General features: G+C 44.4%; 1 protein-coding gene across 1 annotated transcript in view; it reads right to left on the reverse strand.

Moving 5' to 3' along the window:
• The window catches only part of PRDM1 (PR/SET domain 1), a 99,457-nt gene extending 78,914 nt beyond the window's left edge, over window positions 1-20,543 (reverse strand). Inside the window, exon 1 of the mRNA XM_054174088.1 lies at window positions 20,522-20,543. The gene's annotated coding sequence lies outside the window, so the exon portion shown is untranslated. The remainder of the gene's footprint in view (window positions 1-20,521) is intronic.
• Window positions 20,544-21,968: the final 1,425 nt, after the last annotated feature.

The raw sequence follows: 21,968 nt of genomic DNA on the forward strand, positions 1-21,968 counted from the left end.
AACAACCAGTCATCATTCTTCTTCTCAAAAATAAAGGAGTAGCTGAGAAGGGAGGAACAAGACCACCCTTCAGATAGGACATTGGGAAAAGAAAGGTGAGAAGGAAGGTCAACATGAAAAATGGAAAAGAGGGAAAGGGGAGAAAACAAATCAAGGGGGGAAAAACAGGAGAAAACTGTGCAGATCTCTCCCCTCCCCTTCAAAGTGCTCTCTTGTATTGGTTTTCTCTTGGGGGGGGAAAAAAACCAACCAACTAAACAAACAATAAAAAAAATGCAGAGTGCAAGAAAGCAAAAGGAGGATTACAGCCTCACAGTAAGGAGATGAAGGAGGGGAGCAAATTGGCTATCAACCCTATTCAGAGGATATGAGATGTAAAAGTAGCTGAATTCTAGGCCACTGCAATGCAAAAAAAAAAAAAGAAGAACATTTATTCAAGGAGGAAAACTCTTTGTCCAGTAGGATTCCTGAAATATTACTGTAAGCCCACAACTTTGTCCAAAAAACCCCAGTAAATAAAACTTCAGTCTGAAACTTTTCCCACCATTCCAAGACAGTTGGTATTTAATCTAAATAACCTCCTGCTGAGTGTTGATCACAGCCTGTAGCTCTGCAACACAGCCTCATCAGGGCCCAGTCTAAATACAGCTTTAATAAATAGTCTGTTTCAGTTCACTCCAATTCCAGCTTGCTTTGAGTCTGATCTCTGTTTCTGAACCTGGAAAGGCTGAACCCAACCCCAGAACGTTGTGGTGTTTGGGGAATGATGGATTTTCATGCTGGGTCTACAGCTTTCTGGCTGCTGGGAAGCCACTGGTGTTTGGTGCTGGACAAAGGAGGATGTGATTTCAAATACATGGCAAGTCTACAGCCATGGGCAGACTCCAGCAGTGTGAATGCCTCAGTGCCCACCAGCACTGCATCTCAGCTGTGGGCTGAGAAGGAGCAGAGTTGTGTTTCATTCAGCCCAGGTACTTCTCACCCTACTCCAAATGCTGCCTTTGCAACTGGTTTGCTTCCTCACGTCTGCAGTCAGTTTCAGTGGTGTAGGAACCTCACAGCCTGTTCTGTGCCCACCTCGAATCTCACTGAGCCATCCCCATCACAGCAAACCCTCACTGAACAACAATGGATTTCCTGGCATAGGCTGGGGTGCAAGCATGAGAAAATCAGATTCATTCAAATCCCAACTTCACTGGGAACTGGAGCCTAAACACTGCAGGCACCATTTCTGATCACACAGACATTTTTAAGCTCCCCAGAGACCCTACTACCCCACTGATGTGTTGTTTTTCCCCTCAAGGAGAAAAAGGGAGGGTGCCTGTTTGCAAAGAAATGAGAAGGCTTCCCCCAGCCCTCACTTCAATGCAAAGCACTTGCTGCTGCAAGAGAGCCGGGACTGCAGTTGCTCCTTCAGCCAGATACCTCATCTAAAATAGCCCCTTCCCACCTGCCAGATCCAGTCAGTGACCTGGGGGAGGACTTTTACCCAGCCCAGCTATCGTTTCCTCCTGCTTTAGATCCAGTGACCCACCGCTAACACCACTCCCTGCTCCAACATGACCACCCTGACTGACAGGGTCAGTCCTTGCTGGATGTCACTAGATCAACCTCCCTCCGGGGTCCCTTCCTAAAGGGAGAATAAGCTCTCTCGGGTGACCTTCAGAGTTCACAAGTGGCTGGCGCAGAAGCCCTGCTCCATCCATCACTGCGGCAGGAGGGGACATTTCAGAGGGTCAGAATGGCACAGGACTGCCATGAACTTCCTGCACCCTGCTTCCCTGCATGCCGAGCCCTGCTGCTTCCAGTGATTCATTTATCAGCAGAAGGGGATGGAAGGTGAAGGCAATGAAGCCGCAGTGAGCGCGGCAGAGGTCAGGCCCAGGAGGGACTCGGAGCACACACACCCCCCATAGACAAGAGACTCGGGGAGAGGGCAAGAGTGTTTTCTATTAGCTGCCTGCTATAAATATTACCTTTCAGGTCAAATATTTTGTTTTGAAAATAGCCAAGTCCCAAGGACTGCTTCCACCCATCAATCTAAAAGGAGGGGAAAGAAATGTCAATGCTTTCTTGAGCCGAAAACTAGCTCAAAACAAACAAGGTCACAACTGCTCCGTGGCTAACAGCAGCGAGCCGCTTCTATCAGCTCCTCCTTTGTTCCTCACTCAGCTAAGAGCAAAGCCAGAGCTCTGATGCATGGTGGAGCAATTCCCAGGGTGATGCCTGGAGAAGCAGTCCCTCATGTGAGCTGTGGTCTGAAGTACACACAGAGCAGAATCACGCAGAATCACCCAGGCTGGAAAAGGCCTTCAAGATCATTGAGTCCAACCTATCACCCAACACCATCCAATCAGCTAAACCATGGCACCAAGTGCCTCATCCAGTCTTATTTTAAGCACTTCCAGGGGTGGTGACTCCACCAGATCCAGAACTGACCAAACTGATTTGCAACCCCCCACAACGACACAGTTCATGCTCTTACCATGCAAAGATATTAAACCACATCACCAAAAGTGGATTCATTTGCCAGGAGGTATGAATCCCCTTTGATTAACACGATTTACAATCCTTAATAATTGATAATTGCCTTGGGTTGTTGGGGGTTGGGTTTGGTTTGTGTTTTTAGAAGGGAAACAATACAGCTCCCTTTGCCACATGTGACTTGTTGCTCCCCAAGGAGTATCTGGGAAAACCCAACTCCTTGGAGGACAGGTGACACCTGAGGCTTGACAGGCAGCCCTGTTTTCCTTAACACAGGGACAGGAGGAGTCTGGGGGACACAAATCAAGAAACAGCCTTCAGAACTCCCTCAGCTCTGTGCCACACCTGCTGTCCACCTGCCACCACAAGGGTCACCTTTTCCACTGGTTTTCCCTCTCCATTTGCTGAGTAAATGGCAGGGGAGGAGATCGCTGTTGCTTACTCCTAGGCAGGCAGAGACAGGGATCTGGACATGACAAGCATCTTGAGTTTGCAATTCTGACTTTTAAATTTGTAGATAATGATGACTGAAAGAGGGACACTGTCCTGTCTTATGCTGTCAGATCAAGTACACCAAAACTAGCTCCTTTACAGTGGCAAAATGTCTGGGCAAGAGAAAAGCATGAAAGAGGTTGAGCATCATACTCCATAGGTCTTGCCCCAGGCACAGAAAGGGGCAGGAGTAGCTGTGGAGCAAAAGGCAATGCTAATGCTAAGAAGGGGCATGCATGCAGCAGAAGTATGAATTGCTGTGGGTACAGAAACTGAGTGTGTGCTGGGAAGCACCAACCTGAGGTGTGCTCTCTGGGCAGCAGCATCTGAGGTCCCCCTGCCTGCCCAGGCATCTCCAGGGGGTGTATGTCTGCAAGAAGCAGCTGCTCTGCAATTGTTTGTTGTGGTTAGGGCTGCTCTGGTTTATGCACTGGAATGGGATTAGGCAGGGGTTTTAGGTGATTGGGTTGGGATGATGACTAGCTGGCTCAGAGTCGAGCCAGCCAAAACACAGATCACCAGAGAGCTGCAGAAGGAAGGTGAGGGTGGAGACAGCAAGAAGGGTAAACCAGCATCAGCCCTTCCACCCAACAGTACAGCCTTTTATACACAAATCAAGTCTGAAGCACAGAGGTCTAGCTAGAGACAAAGCTGATACTCCACTGGAGCCACATCAAAGAGCCTTTTTTTCTGTGTCTGTGCTTGGTAAGGAGCCTGTGACCTCTTATTTCAGATGTGGATTTCTGACTTTCACCATATTGTGGTCACCTCAAGAACAGGCCACTGCCATGGCTTTACTTGCTCAGGTCCTTAAGACTACTCAGATGCTGAAGTGAAACCAAACACACCCCAGCCTTAAGCGTGGCTTTATGATTGCTTACACATGAAGGTTGGCAGGTGGAATTTAATGCAGTGGTATGAGGGGGTTTAACTGTAAATGCTTTCAGTTTCCCCAAGATACCTCTGCCTGTGCCGCCACAATAGCACTGTACATCTGATATGCAAGCAGCAGTGTGATCTAAATGCTAATCTTCAGTTTGTTACTGATTCACTGGGGAGGCAGACTTCTCTTCCTGATATTTTTTACACCCTTCTCTCATTTTCTTCCTGCTTTTGCTTGGTCATTGAGAATGTTTGCTTTGTGTTTCTTAGCAGGGATCAATTTTACATTAACTACAGCCAGGCAGAAGGAGGACTGCTACTCTGTGCACCTCTGGAGTGACAATACACACAAAGCTCTGACAAGCTGTTAGGCACAGAGCACTGCAGTTCAGCCCTCCAAATCCAGTGCTTATGTTGCATGTAGCTGTTAGATACAAAAATTACACTGCATGGTCACACAGCTTGCACAGTTCTTTCCACAGTGAGGTGAGACTCAGTAAGTCAACTCCTTCTCACACAAAATTCACACCTAGGGATTATGCATATTTAAATACACAAAGCTATGCCACAGTCCCCAGGACACATATGGCTTTTTAAAGCAAACTCACTAGAAAACAATGTAGAAGATATTACATGTAGAATAGAAATGAATAGAATAGAATTAACCAGGTTGGAAAAGACCTTTGAGATCATCAAGTCCAATCTATTACCCTACACCATCTAATCAACTAAACCATGGCACCAAGCACCCCATCCAGTCTCTTCCTAAACACCTCCAGGGATGGTGACTCCACCACCTCCCTGGGCAGCACATTCCAATGGCCAATCTCTCTTTCTGGGAAGAATTTCTTCCTAACATCCAGCCTAAACCTCCCCTGGTGCAGCCTGAGACTGTGTCCTCTTGTTCTGGTGCTGGTTGCCTGGGAGAAGAGACCAACCCCCACCTGGGTACAACCTTCCTTCAGGTAGTTGTAGACAGCAATAAGGTCTCTAGCACCATAAAATGTTTTTCTCTTTCCTATCATCATCCTCATCATGACTTTTAAATAGGAAGTGTGCTGAAAAACATGGATTTTCTGAGAGGAGTTTTCCACACCACCACAGTTCACAAATCCCCAAAAAGCTCAGTAAAGATGCTTGAGGAAACCAAGACCTCTGCAAGGTTTCCAGCCTCAATGGTGTAGCAATGTGCTGGTGTGTCAGAACTAGAGAGTGAGACAGGAGTTAAAATGAGTGACTTTACTTTCCAGGTGCTTCTTAATGGAGAATCTCTCACTAATCTAAAAGCCCAAGTAACTACAGAAGGACCAAACTTTACTATGAGAAGAAAGAGACTTTTGTACAATAGCTATGCAGTTAGTGTCTCATTTTAATTTACCACCAGCTCCAAATGCACATTGGGTGTCTGCTCTTGCCCAGCTGGCCAGTGCCAAGTGCAGCACTATCAACAAATTCACTTTTTCAAGCCAGGAGGACATTCTGGTACACTGCATCCCTTTATCTTCTTGAAACTTCAGCAACTTGAAACCACACTGTGATACTTAGATCCAAGACAGGGACATAGAAAAGGGAGGGGAGAAGAGCAGGAAGAATGTTTCAAAATGAATTAAGAATCACAGGCTGCTGGGGGTTGGAAGGCACCTCCAGAGATCACTGAGTCCAACCCCCCTGCCAAAGCAGGAGAGTTGCTTTTTCTCTCTGCAGAGTGAAAAGGTTTGGGTTTGAGACAAATGAATAACATTTATTTCTTCACATTGCTTAATGTGGAAATCCTCATCAAGGATTCCCAAAGAAAGTGTGCACATTTTGAAACGTTCATGTTTCATTTTGAAAGGGACCCTTTGAGATGCTGCACTTTGAGGATGATCAAAGTCATTGCAAAGCTTTAAAAAGTCTCAGCTGAGAACTCTTCCAACCCTTGACCAGAACAACAAACTGAATTAAGAACCAACCAAGCTAATTGCTTTGCTTTCCAGAACAACACATACTGGCAAAGTTATTAGTCACAAAAACCTCTTTTACCCAACTGTAGCTAAAAAGCACAGGATTGTTTCCCCAGACCTAAGGGCTAAAAGAGCTGCAGTGACTTGGTTCAGATCACAGGACCCTTCTCTGGCTGCCAAAGGCAAGCCAATGCTCTGCAGAGCTCCACTACACCTTATTTTCCCTCAGCTCACTTTGGAGATAGGAGAGCCAAGAGATAAGAGGCTCGGAAATTCCCCCCCCACAAGAGGAGGAAGGCTGGAGGGGGAGAAGCTGCTGGGAATTTCCCCTGCAGAAGGTGGATTTCCTGGGAGCTGCACAGACTGGGGAGTTTGCAGGGAGACTGAATTCAGCTGCTGCAGCAGAACACAGCACCAGCATCATTTCCATGAGGGGCAACCAGTACCACCACTGCATCCGCCAAACCTGCTCTGTGATGTTCTTCAGCCACAAGGTCTGTTATTAACTTACCTAATGTTCTTGCATACTTCTCGATTTATCTTCCCCCAGCAGCCTGAACTTAACTTCAAACCACCACCAGGTAAGCTCACTGATCACACCTGCTGCTGGCTCTCTCTCTGCCCAACACACATCACTCCCCAAAGCAGCGTTTTAAAGCTACACTTGAGCAGGAGCTTCCTCGGGTTTAAGAGCTGAGGACTATTATCACTCACCTCCTATTTTCCCCCGTTTTATTTCATGAGGGTACTTTACCACTACATTTAGTTAAGTACCTTTGTGAAAGGTCTCATCAAAAGAGTATCCAAGGGTTTGAGGGTTTGCTTTCAGATATTTCTTTCCCCCTGTTTATTCTTTAGATATCCTTTAATCCAGAACACTCAGCAGCTTGTTGCATCTGCATGCAACCCATGCAACTACTCATTGTCTGTCTGTTACACTTCCTTCTTTCACTTACTAGTTCCCATCAGTTAGCAGGAGCAGGGATTGATTATGCAGATGAATAATTCTTAGGAACAATATTCATGAGTCTTAGGGGAAAACAAGTGTAACTTATTAAGAGTCTGTTGCTCCTGCCCAGGAGAACTGAAGGTGACTTTTCTTACACCTATCCACAGCCACTTAAGTTGCTCTTCGTTTTCTTTAGAAGCCTACACACACACAAATGAGAACAAAACAAACAAACAACCGAAACCACCGCAACAAAACAAAGCAACCAGCCAAACTTGGATGTGTTTCAAAGCACTTTGTAAAGCCTGTTCACATTTCATTCTTGGGAGGAAACACTAAAAAAAAACAAGGGGGGGGGAAGGAAAAAAAAAAGGGAAATGTGTTGCCTTTTTCCAATTCCTCAACTTCATAACTGGCAATGAGTAAAGCCCGGATGGATGGTTATTTCCCTGCATCATTCACTGCGGTGAAGCTGACACAGTAATTCCTAGCATAGGCTTGAGAGGAAACCCCCCACAATGTGCTGATTTTCATTCCACGGTGCTAGAAGGCCCTGCAAGCGGCAGTTAAGGAGCTAGCACGTAAAGCACTGAACGCTTCTGTCCAGCTTCAGCCAAGCACCGAGTAAAAGCTTAGTTTCGAGAGCAGGAATGACCCCACCCATTAAACCAATAACCTCTCATGGAAGAAAAGCTGAGGATGCCAAAGGAGGGGATGCCAGGGCTGAAGAGTGCCTGAGCATCATGGCACTGCTACAAAAACCTTTGCCTTCCCCATTTGACGCTCAGCCACAAAGGCACCTGCACTTCTAAGCTCAGTTATCAGATGCTACAAACATTTAAACTGCACATTTCCCAGTTTGAGGACAACCACAGTAACCAGAGTACCAACCTCCTGCTGCTGCCGGGGTTGATGATTTCAGAGCTCACGTCAGCACTCCCTGGTGCAACGAAAAATCGAAGAGAAAACTCCCAACTAAATAAACTTTCGGGGATTTTTCAGCATGAGAGGTGCCAGAAGAAATCATTTCGAGCCAAACTGTTGGTTTGATGGCTCCGCTAATTACAGGCCAGGGCTGCTCCTGCTGTGCTGAAGAAGACCAAGGCTTGCTGTCAAGCAGACAGATTAGCCACTGTTGCCCATTAAGACCACCTGAGTGTAGGCAGAGACGTGGAAGGAAACACAAGAAGGCGGCATGTGCATAACCAAACAGGCTACCTTGCTGAAAAGAAACCCCCTAAAGCCACATTCTGCTTCATTAGCACATGAAAATAAGGTAATTGAATACTTCATTCTCCCATCCAGAGCCAAGATCCATCACTCATGGAAATGGAGTTTTGATAAGGTGAGGTGTTTAAATGAGGCAGAAAGAGACTTTTGAGTGTGTGTTACTTTGTTTATCCGAGAGAAATCCCACTTCTATATGAGTGAAAAAGACAGAAAAATCGCTTCACCATTATGAATCACTGGCACACAACAAAGCCCCTCCGAGGCTGAAACTTAAGCCCATTTAAACATTTTTTTTCCAGCGGACAGAAGGCATTGTGCTTGTTGCTGGGTTTAGTTTTGTATCGAAATCCACTTTTTCCCTCTTGTTTTCTCCCCTCCCCCCCTTTTCTTTTTCCTTTCTCCTCTCCTTAAATCTGTTTCACCAGCTATTTCCCCTGGCTGTTAACATCACATATGTCAAGAGACAAGAAATGAAGCATTTGTCAGGGCCAAGTATTTTAATCAGACCTTTGTTATCGTTAGGGTTTGGGTTTTTTTAAGTTATGCATGTCCCACCTACACTCAGGTTTGGGGAGAGGAGGGGGTTGATTATTTTTTTGGGGAACACTTCAATTGATGACCAAATTAAGACAAGACATTTAACAGAAGCTTTACCATTCTCCATTCCAGGCCGAGACAGCTCCTCCTTTAGACCTTTAGCCTTGTTTTGCAAAAAGACAAACCAAAGCAAACAAAAAACCCAACCAAAATTTAACAAACAAATCGAAATACTAATTAAAAATAAAAAAAAATGAGAAAAAGAAAGAGAGCATAAAAAAAAATTCTGGTACTTAAAAGGCAAAACCAAAGTAGAAAATGTTTTCTCTTCTTTAACAAGCTAAACAGCAACAAACTCATTTTCTCCCACTGGCTGATCACCTTCAGTATGAAGCACAGAGAGTGGCATTTCCTCCAGAGGAAGAAAAAGATGATATTATTTACGTAAATACTGCAAATAGAGTCCTTGCCTCAGCCAAAAATGCCTCCTCTGGTGTTGCCAAGTCTTTTGCAGGGATTACAGAGGCATGGAGCTGGACAGATTGCAGCCTTGCTCTTGAGTTTGAGTGAAAGTGCTGCAGCTCCCTAGTTTGGAAATTGTTGGGCTGATTTATTCTCTCCAAACATACAGGAAAATGACAACTCTCAGTCACTGGCAACCACAGGGGTTTTAATAGCATAAACATTTAATAACACCACCACCTCCAGGCCCCTTGCCCCCTAGTTGTTGTCTTGCTCTCTCTTGTGTACAGACAGTTGGTACAACAAGGGACAGGCTTTCATAGAATCATAGAATGGCCTGGGTTGGAAGAGACCTCCAAAGGTCATCTAGTCCAACCCCCTCTGCAGTAAACAGGGGTATCCTCCTTAGAAATATGGGCAATAAAAGCAGTGCTAGGAAAGAGCTGCATTTTTACACCACTGCACTATGTTGGTGCTGGGGCCAGGCTACCACTTGCCCTGGTCCAGACTGCCTGCTCCCATCCAGATCTTTGCTGCTGCTGGTGGAGTGTGTCCACTCCCATGAAATGCCAAGTTCAGGGAGATAACCTTGCAGAAAGCTGCTTGGTCTTCTGTGGCTTGCTCTGCAGGTTGAGGGCTGTAAGGTGGCTCATAGAGGGTCAGCTGTGAGCCAGCTCTACAGCACAGGGGAAGGAAGGAACTGGAAGGAAAAAGAGGCTGCTGTGGACCTGCACCTTTTGGAACAATGCCACCTTGGCCAAACAACCAAAGATGGACTAGAGGTAAATCTGAAGGGCTGGGGCAGGGTCTAGTAGGTAAACATTTCTCCAGCCCTGCTCACAGCCCATGTAATGGTGGGAAAATGAAACAGGTTGGCATCTGAAGGCAAACATCCTTCAGACCAAAGCTCCAGGAACCAACCTGTGAGGTCCTACCACGTAGCTTTGAAATACATACAGCAGCACCACCACCTCAAAGCCAAGTCACTATCTCATAGCTTGCCAACCCATAAAAACAGAGGGGTGACACAGCAAGCATGTAGTGCCACTGGCTGACAAGCAACTGCACTGCTTGTTGAAGAAGCAGTGGGTAAGCAGAGGAGAAGCTGGGCTGAAGGCTTTGCTGCGGAGGCATTACAGGAGTCCAGCCTCAAGGTCCTAGCAGCACATGCTGCAGATGTTGCACCACAGCTGCCAGAGGCAGCAGCAAGCTAGCAACACAATTTTTATGCTGAGGGCTGAACAGACCTTCTGAGCAAAATTAGCAGGCCACTAATTAACACCCCTTTTTAGTGCTTGCCAACAGAAAGCAAAAACGAAACAAAATCGTGGCTGAGAGTTATATCAAATGGCGTTAGAAGCCTTATTGCCTGTTTCCCCCCACCCTTTGAGTAGGAAAACACACAAATAAAGCAATCACTTGTGAGTTATAGCCAGCTTGTGATTTTCTGTGGAATACATCTGGATAGAGCAAAAGACTTGATCTGACTCTCTATCTCAGAAAGAATATCTTCAAGTGTCCAAACCACAGCCTTTATTGCCTAGTAAGATGCTGACTAGCCAGGCCTGAGCACAGTTAGCAAACAATGTGCCCTAGGAATCCATCCAGAGCAAACTGGAGCTGCAGAGCCCACAGGGAAAGAGAAAAATGTGTATTATCAAAGTTCTAATAACTTTCTACAACAAGATTGCAAGAGGTCTTAAACACATTAAGCTAAGCTCTTGATGACCACAGTTACCCAACAGCTCCGGCTTACTACTTCTTACCAAACGTGCCCCGAAATCAGACACAGGAGTAGCTGCCCTTAGGCCCTGTCTACACTCAGATTTCCATATAAAATTCTCACAGTGCTGCTGCTGGCTTCATTGACCCAATGGAAAATTCCTCCTGAAATTCCTTGCTGCTGACAAACCCCCAGCACTGAAGCAACACAATAAATTACATCATGTGCCAAGGTGTCTCTCGTGACCCAAATGTTAATGCAACAGAAGCAGAAAACCACTGGGGACTCTGGAGAGGGAAGTTTTGACTCATGTAAAAGACCTTTGATATACTGAAATCAAGTCAGATATCAATCACAGAATCACAGAGTTGTCAGGGTTGGAAGGGGGCTGCCCAGGGAGGTGGTGGAGTCACTATCCCTGGAGGTGTTCAAGAGGGGATTGGACGTGGCACTTGGTGCCATGGTTTAGTCATGAGGTCTGTGGTGGCAGGTTGGACTTGATGCTCTTTGAGGTCTCCTCCAACCTTGGTGATTCTGTGACCTCAAGGCTCATCCAGCTCCAACCCCCCTGCCATGGGCAGGGACACCTCACACTACACCAGATTGCCCAGAGCCATATCCATCCTGGCCTTAAAATCCTCCAGCCATGAGGCTTCCACCACCTCCCTGGGCAACCTGTGCCAGTCTCTCACCACCCTGGGGAAGAACTTCCTAACACCCAATCTGAATCTACCCACTTCTATTTTTGCTCCATTCCCCCTGGTCCTGTCACGACCTGACACCCTAAAAAGTCCCTCCCCAGCTGTCTTGTATGTCATGGAAGCAAGCAAAAACTTAAAATCTGCTGGCAAACTGAATTTTGGAAAGCTTTAAGCAATGTCTTAAAAAGTGAGAATTACTACCAGGTGTCATGGCACACATGACACTCTTATGGCACAAATATGTAGCAGCACAAATCCCACACAGCCCACAGCAAAGTAAAGCAAGCACAGTTCTATTCATTCTGCACATATAAAATTAAAGCTGATTTTTTTTTTCCTTTTCTGTTCTTTATCCTTTTAATTTTTTTTTACTATTTTTTAAATTATATTTTTCCTTCTATTTTCTTTTTTGTATTTTTTTTTTCACCTGTGCTTAGCAATAGAGGAAGATTCTACAGGTGCCATTGTTTCTCCTAGGTGTCATCATCTTTTCCCTTTGCCCCTCCGTGAGAAAAGAAAAGCCATTTAATGTGCAGGCTGAAAGTGATGATTAATTGAACAACTTCCAGGGCCTGGGGGATCCTCCTCCATTTGGGACACATTTCCTTTAGCTGCAAGCAAGCTGGAAGGCAAAAAGGCAGGCTCCTCCTCAGCTTTTTTGTTTTAGCTGCCATGCAGTTGTAAAAGGGTGAAGATGCTTAAGCTGGTATGTGTTTGCAAAGGCTTGAAGACGTTTCTCAGCTTACTTGTCAGCCTTTCTGGCATCAGTCATCCAGGAGTAACACTCACTGCCTCCCAACACAATGAGGGGCTTTTAAGTGCTTGGGACAATATCCCAGCGCCTAAGATTCGGCATCAGTTTTGCTATTTAAGCGACAGAACTTGCTGATAGACTTTCTTCTTTTAAGCACCAAGACTCGAATCTGCAGGATTTTGAAGTGTACTAAGTGAACCCCTGAAAGCAAATCACCTCATCCAAGCAGGCTCAGGGCTGATTTTCTAGTGAAAACTCGCAAACAGGGAGCAAGACCACAGGTCAGAGTCGGGCAGACATGTGGCCCCTTTCCCTTTTTTCTTACTACAACAACACCTAGAGGACCTTTGATCTGAATGTCAGCGGTGAAAATACACAAACAGAATATTATATACTCGCAGGTGTACATTCCTAAAACTGTTACATTCCATTACTTTCAGCCCTGCTGGAAAACAATACCTTCAGAAGCTGACCCCTTCTCTCCTCTGATCGCACTGGCATCCAAGTACAAAGCAACACAGCAAGCAGGGGATTCTAAACATCAGCTAAGCTCACACCAACAAACCCAAGCAGCACATGGCAAGGACAGGGCTAAAGTGTGGCTGGGGTTAGCCTGCAGGACTGTACAACTCGCAGAGAAGGCTGCTTCTCATGCTCAGCAGAAACGCCTCTGGGCCGGGCAGATGGAGTTGTGATGCTGAGAAGGATGGATTTAAAGCTAACTCGACTCGGTATTGCCAGTGGTAGCAAGAATTGGAAATCTTGTTGAAATAGATACAGCCCCTGTGGACGTTCACATCACTCCCCGTGACAGCACGCAACAAATCATTTGTTTGGGCTGGGGCTGTTGAATGCAAAAGCACATCCCATCCTCAGAGAAATCATGTTCCTGCTTCCTAAAAAGCTTAACATAGGAGGCAGTGCTCTTCTGTTTAAAAAAAAAAAAAAAAATAGTAATTAATAAATAAATAAATCAAATATACTTCAGGAACTAGAAAGGAGCAAAAAAAGGGTGAGGAGTTTTGCCGTGTCCCACTCTGCTCTGCTCTGCTCTGCTCGGTGTTTATCAGCCGGCTTGGTACTGCACCTCCTTTTGTTAGAAAATTAAAAGTTGAACTGCAAGCATAAAAGCCACCACGAACCATGCAATAACCTTCAGGCATTTTAAGAGCAGCAGAGGTTAGAAGGGCAGCTCCTGACTCTAAACAGCACCTATTGTTTCTCTTTCTCCTTGAATAACAAAAGCAGAGCTGAAAGCTATTTACCTGGTTTTACCTCGGTCGGATCTCATTTCCCCCTTTATTTTCAGTAGATGATCTTATCAAACGGTGTCCTTTCTAACAATTGCTTTGATCAGATTGTATTTTATTATGATTTTATTTTAGTAGTAAGTTTTGTAAGAGGGAACTCGGGACACAAACTCGTAGCAGAAGAGCCCTTAGAAGACTTCTGTCAATGCGTATTGAAATGAAGGGGTAATTCTTGCGAAGCATATAGGTTAATATGCTTGCATTTTGAAATCGTGAGGGCCAGCTCACAGCACAAGGCTCTGATCTGGCAAACACTCCCACGCCAACAGCTTTCTGCCTGCACCATCCCCGTGCGTTCCCCTCCCGCTGCAATCGGACTCACATAGCCGGACACCGAGCTTGCACAAACACGACTGCCAGAGCGAGGGTGGAAAGATGAAGCTCCTGACTTCTGGGGTGTTTGCTAGTCACTGCAGTGCATCCAATATATTCCTCTAATTGTTTATAATGCACAAACAGGAAAAAAAAAGCTAGTTTTCAAGACAAAATAAACCTCAAAGCTTACATGATTAGGCATCACACAGAGTTTCTATGGCTGGCCAAGGATGATCTGCAGTTAATACATAAAATCTTCTGAGATCTAGCCTTAAAAAGTGCTTGCTACAGACAAAACCAATCCACAATACATCATTTCTTCCACTGTTTACAATATGTATAAGACTTTAAAAGGGGGAAAAATTATCCTTTTGGAGGTGTTTTTCTCTTCAGGAACCAAGTTCACATTTCTAGCTTTTTCTGACCTTCACTTTAAAAATGCTTCTGTTTTTCTTTCCTTTCTCTAAATCACTTCCCAACACCCTACCTCTTGCCTTTTGGACCTTTCTGCAATTTAATTTCAAATGAATTTTTTAAAATAAATAAACAAATAAATGACATTAAACAGCAATAATTTCCCAATTCATAAGCTGCTGTTCAGAAACAGAACAGAGCAATCATTTTTATTTTAGCTACAAATTAAGCACCAGTGGAGTATTTGCAGCCCTAAACCCACAGTTTTTAGGGCAGTGCATTCTTCATCACTAGCTGGAGCTTGGAGATGCCACACAGAAGTTTAAGCACACCAATAAAGCCAGGGAATTACCAGGGCTTCCCTCTCCTGCAAAAAGCATGTTCTAAATCATAATTTTAGGGAATTCTTGGATAAAAATCTAGGAGCTCAACATTGCTTACCATAACATGCAACCTATGAAACCTGGTTCACTGAATGCCACATTAGCAGCACCAGGCTCTCAAGTCGGTTTTGCACCAGACCCTCAGCCTCTATAAACTGCCAAAGCTCAACTGGAGCTGATGTCCCACAAGGACTCATGTAAGACCTGCAAAGTGTTTCTGACAGCAAAATAGACACACACCCCCTCCAAAAAGAGGACTCAAAACACATCTGCTTGCACAAGCTGAAAGTCTGCTGAAGGGACACACTTTTGAAAATGGCCTTGCAGCCAAGTTCAGAGTTTTGTTAGAATATATGCAATTTCTACAAATCCTCTATCACTGATAGAAAATTAAATCAAGACAGCCTCTGCAATCTGCTTTACTTTTTCTGGCCTTTTGCAGCCCTGTTTTCATCCAAAGCTTTTCCTAACTACAAACACAAGGGAAATTGACATCCGAGTGCCTGTAAGAACTGAAATGATTGCGTACATTATTTGGTCTCTACCTATCTTTATGGAGTCACTTGAAAAGTTGTAATTACCTATATTTCCTGCTTTAATAAAATGCTGGTGAAAGGTTTAGTTCCTATGGTCCTTTATAGCTTGGGAAGAACTGGCAAGCTGGAAAGCAACTTCCCAGTCAGTTCAAAGGAGATGGAGTGTGCTCATTTCCACTTGCAGAATCCACTCCCTGTCAGGCTCTACAGGCATTTCTGTGAGACCTTCTGCAGTGCAGCATCTGGGCACAATATTTTCATCTTATTACTTCCCCCCTCCCCCCCCCCCCAACAGAAGATATTATTAGTTTATAAAGCTGGGGGGGGGGGAATGGAGAAGATGTTTGAACAAAAATGTGTTATTAGGAGTTCAGCACTTTCTTCTTATAGCTGCTCTGTCTGTGTGTGTGTGTTAGGATTTATGATTTCTCTGTAGCTTCCAAATCTACTCTCTCACACACACAGAGAGTCACAAGTACCCCATCTTACTTCAAAACCATCGGGTTTGGGTAATCCCCTAACAAACCTGATTGCTTTTCTGCATTACTTAGCAGAGCACAGTTCAAAATATTTATGCTGAAATTCTAACATTGCCATTATGCTTCAGGAGGAAGGAACAAGACTTAGCTTGGACTTTTGAAAGCCAGCAGCTCTCTACTCAGGCACAATTTTCCCATGTCTAGCAAGACACTTGCCTTGAAAATGTTTATCAGAGGCTTGGAAGATAGAGAACAATCATTTCTTTCCCCTTTTTACTGCCTCAGTATAATCTGAGTCCTCCCACCACACAAGATGCACACACTCAAGCATTTCAATTACTTCATCTGGATGATGCAGTTCAGTGACTGGAACATTAAGGCGCTTGGCAGACACAAGGAAATTAATTCTGGAAAATGGAAGGGGTGGACAATGTTTCTCAACTTCTTCACATGCCATAGGTTGTTAATAAGAGAGTCGGTACCAACAGTATTTAGAAGGCTTTAACCACAAATACAATATGATCAAGAAGCTCTTTTCAATCCACCTGCGCTTGGCAAGCTAGACAGGACTGGAATGTTTCTGACTATAATGACATTCCTTTTCAGGTGTGATTTTGAAGAGGACATCTACCTACACAGGCTTGAAGAGGAGGCTAGAGCATCCATGACTCATAAAGCATACATCATCTCGCAGAAGAAAAGCCACTAAAGGCTTAAAGGAGCGGGAAAGTAAGGAAACGTTATCCCATCTTCATCCCACGCTCCTGGAATGTGGGCAGATCATAGTAAAAGTTTAAGTGGCAAGAAGATTAAAGGAAAACTGTTAAAGCCAAAAAGGACACTCACATCATCTGCTGTAAGTCAGCCGTGTCCCTGCAGACTTGAGTGGAGATACTCTGATTTACACCGGTTGATGTTTTGGCCCAATGGCTTCGCAGGAGATACCATCGACTAAATCTGGGTTCTGTTTCGATTCAAAGATCCTCTCGCCCCTCAGAGCACATCTTGCCCCAGCTGGAAGCCACTCTGGTATTTTTTTTTTTTGCTTTTGCTAGAAAGTACCCCATGGGCAAATTCCAAAATAATTAACAAACATTAAAAAGAAAATAAATAAATAAATGGCCAACTGCCCCTTGTTATTATTTAGCCTTTTTTTTTTTTGGTACTTTACAGAAAATGCTTCAAAGACAATTCTCTGCCCTGCAGAGCCTAAAAGACAAGGGCTGAGTCCATTCTGTGAACACAGGGCACAGCTTTACTGAAAGCTGTTCCCATTAGTAATAAGCACAGCAGTAAAGTTGTGCTTATTATGCACGCCAGCAGTTTCAGGTCTTCAGTGGTCAACAAGGGAGGATAGAAGAGGAAGGTATTTCAGAGAGTGTTCTAAACCTGAACAGTTCGTCTGTGTATTTAACAGGGCAAATTTTCACCCCACCCAAACCAAAAAAATCCCCAAGATTTCAAGGCCTTATCTTTCCAAATGTCACTGTGCAAGTACTCGATGCTTAGCCTGTGGTTACTAACGTGATCCACTGCTGACGAAGATCCTTCGCCTTAGTTTTAATAAGAATGAGGAATCAGGAACAGTGGCAACAGTTCTTGAAGAGTAATACCCATATGGTTTCGAGCACAACCACTCAGCCCTCCACAGAGCAGCACAACTGCAAACCCTGACAAGCTTTCCACCCAGCCATCAAAGCAAAAAGAAAAGTGGAACACGAGGCCAACCGTGAAACTGAAAGAGCTGTGAGGTTTGAGGAGGGCTGCAGGGGGGGGGAAATAATAATCATGTATTACAAGGCAACTTCAGATCCTGAGTATCAAAAAGCCACGATCATAATGTCAGAGCATCCAAAAAAGGAGTGACCTATTAACTAGCAAAAAGTGTTCCTAGAAATGCTGTGCTTTCACAGCAGCGAGTAGCTTTCACAGCAGCAAGTAGCTTTCCAAATGTTACTTGGGAGCAACAAGTTTTTAATGAATAGTGCAGATCCAGGCTGTCACAAATGACATATATAATATATAGTGAATACACAGACAAAGGCACATGCCCTTCTTTGCCCAGCTCTCTGGGCCATGGGAGTTTCATGAGATGATTTCAGGTTGGCTGTCTCAGGTTGGCTCTTTCACTTTTACAAAAGCTAACACTTGAGTAACTTTTGTTGTGGCTAGGATATGCCTAGCAACATATAAAGTGAAAAAACACAAAACTAAATTAAACCCAAAATCTGTCAAACAACTTCATTTGCACAAAGCTTTTAGGAAAACAATTGATGAATTTGATGAAGTATCTCTTGTTACTTTTAAGACATAGGTCGAACCCAATTAGCTTTTACTTAGTCTCAAAGGAATTGATCTTGCAAACAGACACACACACACAACAATCAAACCTGTGACATCAGACAATCAATCTACATTCCTGTATTAATTTTCAAAGACACAATTGTGGCCATTAGGAAGAGCATTTCCAAATGCAGCAGCTGAGCATGCAGTGCAATATTTCAGCCACAAGACATGGAACATTATTGTTATCATTACTATTTATCAGTATTATTGTTTATCATTATTTAGCATCATTATTATTAAGCACTAATATTCTTATTTATCATCAGATCATTGTTATTATTAAGCACTTTACCATATTATTATTTATCCTTGTTGTTATCAAGCACTTTACCAAGCTCAAAGGTCTTTTCCAACCTGGTTAATTCTATTCCATTCTGCTCTATTCTTAACAGCTGTCAAGAATATGAGCGATTCTACAGCTTTTGGCAGGATTTAGCAGGTTTGGAAATCAGGAAGAGATGATCTAGCAAAGATATTTTTAGGATGGAATCTCTTTCTCTCTCTCAAAAAAGAGAAGATACAAATCATAATCTAAGCAATCACAGATATAATTTGCAGTTAAGATGGCAATTGTGCTACCCTGCCCCTTCTTCTGTAGCTTCAGATTATGTCACAATCTTTTCGTTCTACAAGGGGAAAAGTCAGTGTGGGAGTACCAGAGGTGCTTAGAAAACTACTTTAAAAGTCCCACTGTGAAAGAGCTTACTGCTTGCCAGTGTGCATGCTTGGGAATCTATATTAGCTGCTTCAAGGTTACCTATTTCAAACTGAAATTGCCACAATTGATCATTTTCACTCCCATCCAAAATGCCTTACAGGACTTGCTGAGTGTTTTAATTTGTTAGGCATTGGCTTACCTACTTTCATGTACAATGATTACCTCTTTTGAAGTTTTCGATAAGGATTCACTGCAGTGTCCCACATGAATTCATTACCACAGGAAAAGAAGAATGAGAAAGTGGCACTGCTAGCTGTAGAATCCGTGGGAAGACTTTAGCATTAGAAATTCTCTCAGATAAACTAATTGGCTTTTGTTTGCCTGAAAGCAGTCACATATTTAAAGGAGGGAGGTATATTTTGCAAGTTCTTGCACTTCATCTGGAACTAGCATTTGATATTTAGTCAATCAGAGCAAAACAGAGCTCCTGTGAATGGCAGAGCTACGACTTGAGTTAATTTGTCATCCACGATTATCACTTGGGAAGTTCACTGAGTTTATTAAAGACAACTACTGTGTGATAAGGACAGCAGAGACACTATTAACCATGCCATTTAAATTGCTTGAGTTGGCATCGTGCCCGAGTCCTTCAGATCAGTGTATCAACACACTTGTTGCTGGCAGGGACTCGTTTGAAGGGGGGTGGGAAAGAGGAACTCCTACAGAGCTGAGTGTGCTACACAGATTTCTGAAGCAGCTCATGAGAATAAGCAGTATCACCCAGCCTTTGTATTTCTGATTGCTAGACAAGACAATGACAAATTAATGACAATCAAGTGAAAGACTCTGTTCTTCCTAAGGAAAAAAAAAAAAAAGGGGGGGGGGGAATTTACCATTTTCATTGGAAATCACTTGAATTTGCATTTACTGGAACTGCACATTTTGCTTTTAATTGCAACACTAACAAACTAACAAAGACATCCCCCCCACAATCAACTGCTCTGCCAATTTTTTTGATCCTCTACCTCTCCCACCCTTGCCTCCTCCCCACGATCTCCTGCTTTCACTTCATTAAGCCTGCAAGAAGGAGAAAAATTCGGGTGGCTGGCTGGACACAGTTTACTGTCAGAAGTAATAAGAGTAATTTTCTTTCTCTTCAGACAAGAATCGTGTCACAAAGTAACACAGCACATTTGGGAAAGCTGCAGTTAAGAAGGTACAAGGCTTTTAAATTCTCCTCTCCCTCCCCCCTTAATTCATACTCAAATTAATAAGAACATCTTTGCTGGAACTTAGCATACATGCTAAATAACACACATGCCAAACTTAACACACTTTAGGAAAGGTACAAGGATTTAAAATAATCCCCCCCCCCCAATTCATACTGAAGTGAATAAAAACATCTTTGTTGGCACTTAACATACATGTTAGAAAACAGACATGCCAAGCTTAACACATGTTAATTTAGGCACATTACTCCTGCATGTAGAAAACAGTTGGAACAGAAAGCTTTTCATTGCACTCTTCATCTCTTTCCCTAAGTTATGTCCTGATTAAGAAAAGAAAGTGTATCCTTTTCTTTTATTTGTTTAAGGTCTTTCTTTCTTTCTTTTAGGGTTGGGGGGGATTGGTTTTGGGGTCTTTTTTTTTTGTTTGTTTTGGTAATGTTTGGGGTTTTTTTCAGAAGGGAGAAATTAATCAGTTCAAGAAGCATCTCAATTCCTACAAGCAGCTTATTTGTTTGCTAAAAAAAAAATGCTGTGCTTTCCATCATCCACGCCACGGTCAGCAACGGGCGTTCTGCTGCCGATCACTCCCCAGCAGCAGCGCGCTGGTACTGCGGGCCTGGGCAGTGGGCAAATGCCCAGGTACACCACAGTGCATGGCCTTGGAGGATACAAATACAGGAGAAAAGGCTCTTACCTTCCACAGATCGTCCTCCGGCGTCTTCAAGTGAATGATCTGTAAACACAAAACCAAACCCCCCTAAAGTAACAGCACAACCCGCAGCAACCCCCCCACTCGCCCGCCCCCGCTGCTTTGCCGCCTCCCCCCCACACACCCCCCAACCACTTTCCCACCGCTTGCACTACAAACAGAAACTTTCCCGTGGCATTTATTTTTTACTGGTGAGCCATAAAATCGCCTGCTTGTCCCATTAATACGAGCACCATCGTTCTCCTTTACCTTTCACCATCTCCAGAGAAGGAAAGCGGAGAGGGGGAAACAGAACAGCAAATACGTAAAAGAAGCTTCAGAAACACGAGTTTCAACTCATTTACGATCCCAGATAAAGGTTAATAGTTAAACTCCTTCCTCTCCCTCCCACCCTCACAATTATTGATGCCCTTCAAGAAATGAAATGGGTTTTGTTCTCGTTTACCAGAGGCTAGACAAACTGTCAACATCTCGGCTTTATTTACGGGTTGAGCAAGAGCAGTTCCTCAAACATCAACATTTTTTACGTTAATCCTGGAGAGAATCCACTTCTCTAAAACTACAAAATCTGCCAACTTCTGTAGTATTTATTTTTAACGAACGAGAGTGAGAGCCTTGATCTATCCTTCCTGCCCTCAGCAGAAAGGAAGGGGGAAAGCGCGACTCCACTCTCCCATTTTTAAATCCCTTTCCCCCTCTTTCTCACAGCACTCAGCCCCTGGTCACTCTCTCTCCCACCACCCCGCTCCAATCCCCCCAAATCTCTTCTCTCCCGGTCCCCCACCTGCTCCACGTCCAGTGGGATTTCAGGAGAGGAAACAAAATCTGCGAAGTGGTTCCTTTCGGGCGATTTCTTCAACCCGTCTGGAGGTTTAAACCTGAAAAACAAACACCTCTATTGAATGCAAACTAAGCTTTGGGGGTAGCCGAGTTAATTCCTCGGCAGACAGCTACTCTCAGTGTCTGGTTACACAAACATACCTACAGACAGGTTGGAGGGGAGTCCCTTGGAAACCAAAGTGGGGGGATATATCAAAATAGGCACAAAGGTGTGTGTATGGGAGAACCTCGGGAGGGCAAGCGGGGTGTGCAGGCTGGAGAGAAGGAATATAAGTAGCGGGAGACAGGCTTAGGACCGGGGAAGGGATGGGGGAGTTAAATCAAGGAGCAATCCAGGAAGGGGCAGAGACCCTACAGGTCTCAACTGGAGATGGGGGGAAGGGAGGGAGGTGTCTCTTTGGGTGACGCTGATAACAAGTTTTTATACGGAGCCTAAATAAAACAAAGGAAGGCACAAATCGGCAGCCCGCTACGGCGCGGGTGCGGAGCAGGGCTGCTCCGGGGGCCGGTGTCACTGTGCACGGCAGCCCCACTCCGCGCCCTCCCTCGGCGGCGGCATCCCAACCCGCCCGAAACCGGGATAAAGAGCAGC

This window comes from Dryobates pubescens, chromosome 28, assembly GCF_014839835.1.
Source record: "Dryobates pubescens isolate bDryPub1 chromosome 28, bDryPub1.pri, whole genome shotgun sequence".
NCBI lineage: Eukaryota > Metazoa > Chordata > Aves > Piciformes > Picidae > Dryobates > Dryobates pubescens.